Source organism: Anabrus simplex, chromosome 1, assembly GCF_040414725.1.
Source record: "Anabrus simplex isolate iqAnaSimp1 chromosome 1, ASM4041472v1, whole genome shotgun sequence".
Classification (NCBI taxonomy): domain Eukaryota; kingdom Metazoa; phylum Arthropoda; class Insecta; order Orthoptera; family Tettigoniidae; genus Anabrus; species Anabrus simplex.
Window position 1 is genome coordinate 1707610590 of NC_090265.1, and position 9027 is coordinate 1707619616.

Sequence of the window (9027 nt, forward strand, 5' to 3'; positions counted from 1 at the left end):
GCTTCCCGCCCCCTGCTACATAATCACCCTAGGAAAGATGTTACTGAAGTGGCCAGGAGACAAGAAAATCAGCAGTTTATATATCCTCGCGGAAAATTCGAGACGTTTCATGAATGAAACCCCCCCCCAACTTTATTGGCTAGGGTCAAGCAACATATCCATATCGGAGAAGACACACATTATTGGTTAAAAATTAATTAAAGAAATTCGGGATTGGCTAAATTCAAAACAAGCGGAAAGAGAATGGTTATACTGCCAACCCAAAAAATGACTGAAAGAAATTTAACAAAGAACAAACTTATGAACACAAAATTTCTCAAAAAACAGTTCCTTCACTTCGCACCAGGGTGCACAATTGTAGTTCTTCAGTAGTGCCATCTAGAAGAGAATGTTCACACTTCTCACTACAGAGAAAACAAATATAAATGGGAAAAGACACAGTTCAGAACTCTTCAAAATTTACAATAGCGACATCTTCTGAGAAACTTTAGAGTTAACATGGTTGTTAAAGTTCAGGCTTCCTCCAGTAGAGGAGTTCCAACTGGCGCAATGTTTGAATTAGCGGCGTGGAGGTGTACCGCCCGGTACAATAATAATAATAATAATAATAATAATAATAATAATAATAATAATAATAATAATAATAATAATAATAATAATAATAATAATAATAATAATAATAGGCTTACTAGATGGCAGCTAAAGCACAAGCACCGTGATCCTCAGCGACCCAAATGAACTAAAAAATAGATAAACAAATAAAATTAAAATAAAGGGAAATTAATTCAGATAGGTTTTCTTGCAGACAGCCTTGTTGTGTGGGTTAAGCCAACGACAGGGAATTCAAATGGCGCGCGACGTGGATTGCAGTAACTAGTACTGTAAGTATGAGTTTGGAGGTTAAGGTGGGGGAGGGGGCATCTATGCTTGAGTTTTCATTAAATTTGTCGGGTTAACAACAAATGTGTCACCAGAGATCTTATACATGCCGACATCGTACAACATGGAGTGTCGAATGGACTTTTCTCCGCCCATCAAAAATCCGACTACCTCTACCGGGTTTGAAGAGGGAGCAACTTAATATTAATAACGTGTTGTTGTTGTTGTTGTTGCTTCTTGTGTTTTTTATGGTGGGTTTGGCTGCTGCTTTCTTCTTAGTACCTTAAGCTTTGCTGTTGGCCCAGTATTCCTTCATTTCCTTGCTGAACATTATCTAGCGTTCCTTGGACCATTTCCTGGTCTCATTTATAAGTTAGAGTACTTTAACACGTTCATTTTATTTTCACCGAGCGAGTTGGCCGTGCGGTTAGGAGCTCGCAGCTGTGAGCTCGCATCCGGGAGATAGTGGGTTCGAACCACACTGTCGGCAGCCCTGAAGATGGTTTTCCGTGGTTTCCCATTTTCACACCAGGAAAATGCTGGGGCTGTACTTTAATTGCGGCCACGGCCGATTCCTTCCCATTCCTAGGCCTTTCCTGTCCCATAGTCGCCATAAGACCTATCTGTGTCGGTGCGATGTGAAGCAAATACCATTTTATTTTCAATTAATTTTCAAATAGCAATTTTAACTGTCGAGGACCACTTGCATCGCCAACATCTTCGCGCGATATGACTGTCGTACGTTAAATTCTCGCGGGCGACGTAATCGCGCAGCACACAAGGCTGCCAACCTTTATGCTTAAGAACTAAGACGAAGTGCCTCTTTTCGAAGTGTTCTTTCCGGCTGGTGGGCTTTCCTTCCGTACGATAGCAGCGCAATCTATGTGGGCTAGTGGTGCGAAAATGAAATGCCTTTTTTCTTGCTAGTGGTGAAAAGCTTCATTAATTAAGAATGCTGGATAGTAACAAAGCCTACTGAATTCTTCTTGGTAGATAGGCAAAATCCTCTTTGATTTCTTTTACTTCCTGTTCTATATAAACATTGAAAAGGAGGGAGGACAAACTGCCTCACTCCTTTCTGGATTGCTCTTTTTCAAAGCCTTCGATCGAGACAGCAGTGCATCTGTCCATTGTTGATTCAATACCTCTCTTTTGTCTGCGCGGGTTGGTAACGCTATGTATTTTTGATCATTCATTTAAATGACGTCATATCCGATTATACTTTAGCCAATACCAATGCTAATAGCTCGTCCAGCAATGGAGAACATCGTCTGCTACTCTTCATTAGGTTACAAAAGTAACTGTACTTCTGGCGCTGGGCTGGTGGGTCCCTGGACATGGCAATGAAAGGAATTACACGTAAGTTTTACATCTTTTCTACTACCTTATCCCCTCGATCAGGTCAGGCATTTTACCTTGAGGGCAACCGGGGCTCATGTATTTGCACAAACCAGCACAAACTGTACGCAATCGGCAGCATAGTGACCAATTAAGGTTATTCCGACCGATTCGACGAATTCCATTAGAAAATCGTAATGGTGGCCATGATCGTCAAGGCATTGAAGAATATATGACCTGACACCGTGGTTAGCCGGTTCGAGTCCCGTTGGTCGAAATAAATTTCACCGTCAGAATGTTGGCCGGCAGGGTAGGCGAGGTGGCGGTATACACTTTATAATCACCAGATTGTGTGCCAAAAGCCTGGATTCAATTCCAAACCTCTCCGCAGTCTTCATATGGAGTGAGTCCATGAGATTACGATGGTGATTCGTACGTTGGATGGGGACGTAAAGCTTTGAGCAGACCTCTTGGTGTTATTCGACAGGAGAAAGCACCAGGCGAACCGAACATGTCCTCGGACACTCCCGGATCTAAAAGCCATACGATAAATACATTAAGGGGGGACGTGCATGAATACATGTGCAAATATAATCATTCACCAAATCCACAATTTGTAAGGTACATAACTGAAATTTAGTACAGAGGTTAAGAATGGTTAAGTGCATCTCTTCACTATTTTTCATAACTTAAGCAAAATTAAATTGAAGCATTTTGCAATTTATAAGTTTTAAAACCCCGTGATCAACAAAGGTACCATTTTATCATACACTTTTCAACAAATTGTCAGGAAAATTGTACAGTGTAACCTCAGTATGTATAGAAACAACTCCACAGAAGCATTTTTAAAAACAATGATATTTAATTAATTTTATGTTTAATTATTTTGTAAACTTAAAAAATATCCATAAAAATCTATATTTTTTCTTCCATATGTCGGCGTACAGGAATGATATTAAAATTTGGCCCTGTGTTATGTTTGTTGTACGCACAGCAATGGGGATGCCAAAAATCATGGCTCTATCTTTTCCAGTTTGTGAGTAAGGTGTACTTTAATAACGAAAATGGTGATTCTGAGAAAATGCACTTTAAAGTTGATCTTACTTTTTCCTTGCAATTCTGTTTATGAAAAGGCCCCAGAACTGTACTGAGTGCCCTCCTTTCCTTCAAGACTTCTCTTTTGGTTTCTTGTTTTCTGCCTTCTTTGCTTTACCAGGTCTTCAACTGACTTTTCAGCTGCAGAGAGGCGCTGTAAATCTACTTTTCTCAAGATGTCTTGAGTGAAAATTCCCCCCTTAAAGCCCATTCTCTCTAATGCCTTCATCTTCACTAAGTTCCCGCCATTAAATACAAGAACTGTATCAAACGTTGCAATTCTGACAACTGTAGCAGATGAAAATGTGGTTTCAGGGCATCGTTTCCTTACGAGTCAATTTAGAGATTCATATTAGAACTTCAGTCTATGTCACGCAACATTAGTACCATGGTTACCGCTTGCATCGGCAATATCTACGCGCGGTATGACTGTCCTATGTTTATTTTTCTTGCAGATGACTTGCACGACTCGCCGATGCTGCCAAACACTGTACTTAGGAACTGAATGGTACTGAGCCCTGGACCACAATTACATTTGTTGAGCCCTGGACCACAATTACATTTGTTTTCACATAGGTTAGGTTAGGTTAGGTTAGGTTAGGACTATGTTTAATTTTATCGCAGGTTAGGTTAGGTTATTTATTTTTCTTGCAGACGACTCGCGGTTAGGTTAGGTTAGGTTAGGTTAGCCCTGGACTATGTTTATTTTTCTCGCAGACGACTCGCACGACTTAGCCCTGGATCACAATGACGTTTCTCTTCACATTAATACACCACGACATTCTATGTCGCTTACTGGTCACGAAATGATAGGATTGATAGAAGCAAAGCCTACTACTTCTTTCTTCGTACATAGCGCATCCAGTGCATCTGGCCATTGTTGATACAGAAAACATATCAAATTATATTGACATGGCATCGTGCGATGGATGTGTTATTAATGTAACAAGTTTTTCAGCGAATTACAAGAACAACTTCAATGATTTACTTCAATTCTATGTACGTCACAATTTGATTTCAAATAGCAGAGTATGTGAATGGTGTGGCCGTCACGTCAAATTATTAGTGAATGAGAAGTTCAATCGTGTTGTTTTTTCGTGTCGTCGCCTAAGCTCCACTACATTAAGGTTGGTTCCATTTACATACATTCTTCTTCTCTATTATACATTGTTTATCATTCAGGTTACATTTCCTTGTGATTTTTTCTTCCGGTGTGGGGAACGCTACGTACTACTAATAATTAGGCCTCTATTTCTTTTTTATATTCAATCCCAAGTCGCGCGGATTTAAGCCTCTATTTTGTATTCATATTTAAGCATAACTAGCGCTATCTATGGTTTCAAGTGTTTAGAATCGTAATTACTGCATCGAAACGTCTCAACTATTCCATCACGTTGTTATATAATCGTGGCTGGCGTTGGCACGAATGGACTCTGCATCGCCTGAAGATTTGCCCTATGAAATGTCACTACTATAGTTCAACATAGCCAGATATTCTTACTCTTATTTGTTTCATATGGTTATTCTTTGACATTGCCTCACTCTTAGGTCTTTTCATCGCGTAAGTTGGTCATAACTTCTGTCTGTATTGAATTATGGGAACGACATTTCACTGGACTAGCCTTCAACCAATGGCAGTGTCCATTCGCCCACCGTCAGCCATGATTACTATGATACAAACTTGCGTGACAAGGTCTGAAGTTTTACCTTTGGGTTTTGCCAAGAACACACTTTTTGAGAAGTTCAGGATCGGCCAGAAACCTGTAAGTGGGCTTGACAATTTCTAGGATACATTTTGGAAGCCTCTGCTTGTGGATGTAGGGGGTTATTATCCCTCTGAGTCTGTAGATATTTACAGCAGCTAATGTGGCATAGATTACGGATGGGTTGTTCATCTGTTTACACCATGTGAAAATATGTATCCGATACAGTTCTTACTTCGGACCTAACCTCATTCCTGGTTTGTTTCTCATGTCTTGCGTTCACTAACTTCTGCAAACTCAGATTATCCAGTCTTCTATACACTCTTTGAGACCATAGCATTATTGAATGATGAAAGAATCGAACACTTGAGTAAATCTCCGTCAGTAGCAGAAGGCAAAACAAGAATTTATTGCTTCTTCATAAACAAAGTAGCTGGTTTGGTATTGTTTCTAAGATGCGGAACACAGTCATAGATGATATATAAAACCAACGAGTATGTATTGAACCCATGACCTTTGTGCCCTAAGAACATTATGCATAATATGACAATTAAACTTAAAGTTGGATTCTTGATAGCATGGAGTTGACACGTGACGAGGGGGTGATTACCTTCGGTCCCACGCTCTGGGGTACGTGACGTCAACCACACGTGTCGACGGCGGAAGAATCTCAAGTAATTTTTATGAACTATTTCAAAGCGCGTGTACCCGGCGTGACCACGCCAAGTCAAAAAAATATAGTGCCTATCAAAGGAGGTCAATCATCTCACAAATCGAACCCGTAAAATTTTTAAATGTCCATGAACACTACCATCAGAAATGTAGCAAGCATGTAGTCACTTTCAAAACTCTTGAAATTACAGTTTAGGTAAGTCAGAAAATTTATAAAATTTTCTTGGCGGCAAAGGGAGAGACCTGAAGAGAGGGGGTAACTGCTATAAATATGAAGGGACGCCATGACGAAGCTTCCTTCTCCGGCATTTGTGATACAAAGCGGACGAAATTGTTGAGTTGCTCCGCGAAATCAAATCAACGAAAGTAGACTGAGTTCGACTGCAGATTTTAGCCAGTGTGGCTAAGTCTTGACTCCATGGGGAGATAGTTTTCTTGAGAGAAATAAGTGTATCAGATAGGACGGTCAAAGTACTGAAATATTCTAATGTGATTAAGTAATTCGTGTGCGGGAGTAATTATAATCCATCGTGTGCGTTCAAGCAATCAAGTGAAGGGTATTTTCTTTTTTTTTATGCTTTATTCCAGGAAACCTGAAGAAATAATTATAAATTGTAAAGCCATGAATGTAAAAATGGCTAAATAAAATGCCAGGGTCGCAGGTGAGCCCTAAGACGAATACTGGCATGAAGACATGAGGTAGGTGACTTCCCATCTTACTGCCTCTTATATCTCATCTCGTGATTTCTAAAAGTGTATTTTGCATGGGGATATACGACGCAGTGGTCACCCCTACTAAGTTTTGTAAATGTGAGGGTACGACTAAAAGAGTCATTTGTTTTATTTTCCACTTGGATAAAATTTTGAAGTCTTGCGAGTGCCATATAATGTTGTAAAAAGTTATTGAATAGGGTTCCGAAGTGATATCACGTCCAATGTAGATCGTCATCCGTGTGAGTGTACTGCCTGTATTTTGTGATGTCAAAGTAAGATGTTCATTCGATGTAAAATTCTTCTGTCTGCAATTTGACGTTAATAATAATAATCCATGGTCACTCATTTTCAATCGAGTGGAAGCGCGCTGTCGGATAAGAACCTAGGGGATGAATTTGGTCACGGAGAGAAACGTTCTTTTTTAATGCCCATTTTAAACTGTGTCTGACTGACAAATAAAAGATCTAGTAGAATGTTTCAGTCATTTCTCGTAAAAATCAAGTTATAAAATACGATATCATTTATGCAAAGTTATTCATGAGTAATGCATTGTGCGATATTAGATGTTGGGATTTCTAGTGAGGATTTTATTCCAGTTCTTTGTCAATGATAATTGTGGAGCTGGGAAATAGAGGTCAGTTTTGTGAATCAGGTTGGACCTGTCATGGAAGCCGGGACACTGAAGCCCGAGGAGTGTTTTATATGAGTTGAGATGAGATGTGCGAATCAGGTTAGAGTCCTGTCATTGAAGCCGGGATATAATAGCCCGGGGAATATTTATAATGTTGGGAATGGAAAGAAATTCATAGAAATCCATAGCGGTATAATTGGCGACGCGTATAATTAGTGTGGGCATCTTGAAGCATATCTGTGCATTTTGTTGGTTAGAATATCGTATTTGTTTAATCATGTCGGCAGAGTTTAAAGGGAGCATTTTGAGAAGTCAGTCAGGTAGAACGAACCGGGTGGTTTATGTAACTGCCGAGCGAGCATGGGGTGAGAGACCTAAGCGGACAGCGGGGATAATAACGGGAATAGGAGTGGAGTCGAGATTGTACTGTATTCTCGGCCAGGAAAACGTTAAATGCTGGATTTAGTTGAAATTTCATAGCCGGTATTGATCTAAGTATTGCGAAATACTGTAATTGGGGACGGAATGAACATTTGAAACCATGAACTTTGAGTATAAGGAACAGAGTAACCCAAATTTTGGGTTGTCCAAAATATAGAGCGATGGTCGTGATGATCGATTTGTCTGTGAGGGGCGTGCAAAATTCATAATGGTAATGACGAGATATGACATCGTAATTATATGGCGAGTTGTTTGGTTTGTACGTAGATTATTAGGATATCCAAGTGTTAATAACGGGTAGGACTAGATTAGATTTTTAAGCATGATATCACGAGATGAGATATATATAGCTGGACATGAATGATGTAACAAATTCTTTTCCAGCCAGATAAACATCGCAATATTGAATTTACATCGCAGCTGCGTAGAAATTTGTGAGGAAACCAGAGTCCGCGGAGATAAAATTTGTTGTTTGTTAATATTTCGTTAAATCATTAAATTTATTAAATTATTGAATTCAGTGAAACCGCATTTTGAAATAACTTTAATCAAGCGAATAACTTGGAGATGCATTCTGGAAATTTTAATTTGTTGTCTGGGGAATATTAAAAAATAAAGTAAAGATAAAAGGGACATATCCGAAGGAAATGGATTTTATGCCACAAAGTTTGTGAGCATTGTTGTTGTTGTAATTATTGAACTTTGATTGATTGAGCAGTGAATGTGCTGGGGATAGTAAAGTGGAAACTTTGGTCATCAACCGATGTAACTTAAATGTGTTTAGCCTTCAGCCTAGAAACTTGGATGGTCAGGGGGTCATCAACCTCAGTGACTTAGATTAGGGCCATATGCCATTGTAGCGTCATTTCCTTGCGGTCATCATCCACAATGACTTTAAAGTAACTTAGAAGATTATATGTCGGTCCATGACATAGACGCAGGTCACATCGATTCAATTAAGGGTCCATGCCGTAGAACCACTGTGTGGCACACACCGATTGGACGGCCTTAATTATAACCAGAGTCCAGAGTTCGTGTTACGAGGGCTGGACCATAACGAATCACTATGATGGTACATGTGATCTCACATGGAAGCCGAATTTAAGGATTTCCAGACTTTCCTTTCTTAAATGATTAATAATTGAGACAATGGTTTCTAGTAAGAATGCCCATCAGGCAATTACGTTAAAGTCTCACACCAGTGTTCTGACATTTATGTAAAAATGATTGTGGTGTCCAGTGGACACAATTGACTATGACATCGTTGACATAGTAAATTACTTCATTTCCCTGAATAAATAGGAATTTTTTTAAATAGACCTTTCATTCCAGTAGATAGATTAGAATTAATGAACCCTACCTTTACCTCAGCAAGTGACGAAGAACCCGAAACGACCCAAGAGACAGATCTCATGAACTTTGCTGATAGGTAAGGAAGGTAGGTATCCCTCAATATGGACCTAAAGGGTTCATTAAAATGGCTTCCAACGTGGTGGCATCAGTCACTTAACGATGGGGCATAAGTCACGATAACGATGAGGGAACCTAAGTCAC